This window comes from Orycteropus afer, unplaced genomic scaffold (genome assembly GCF_000298275.1).
Source record: "Orycteropus afer afer isolate SDZICR_OR568_19922 unplaced genomic scaffold, OryAfe1.0 scaffold00561, whole genome shotgun sequence".
NCBI classification, from domain to species: Eukaryota; Metazoa; Chordata; class Mammalia; order Tubulidentata; family Orycteropodidae; genus Orycteropus; species Orycteropus afer.
The window spans coordinates 209,654-210,134 of record NW_006922148.1 but is presented as its reverse complement, the minus strand read 5'-3'; positions in this window follow the sequence as shown (position 1 = coordinate 210,134).

Genomic DNA, 481 nt, shown 5'->3' with positions numbered 1-481 from the left:
ACTGAGACTATGGCCCCTAGCTGCTATTCAGGTCTGGAATTGAATGCACATCTGTGGCTTCCAGCCAAACAATAGACAGACATATGAGTTGAACATTTAGTTGAGGTAGATAAACTCCTTGGAGAGAGCAAGCATGAGAGAAAGAAGGGCTACTTATGCACAGGAAGACAGCTCAGGGGGTAGGAGTGCGTGCATGAAGGGATGGACACAGGAAGAGGTAACTATCGGGAGGAAGTAGGAGGGGAGATGTTGCATTGTGGTAAATTGTGGTCCATGTCACGAGACAAAGTGTATGTGAACTGCTGTATGTAAAGTGTACTTGCTCTGTAATTTTTTAACCAAATCACAATAAAAAGAAAAAAACAATAAATAAGTCAATAAATAAAATAAAACACTAAAATTTCAACCTATATGGCAGACAGTGGTCCAATAACTTTATGTGTATGATCTGAATTCCCAGGTGTGTAATGGGGCTGACAAG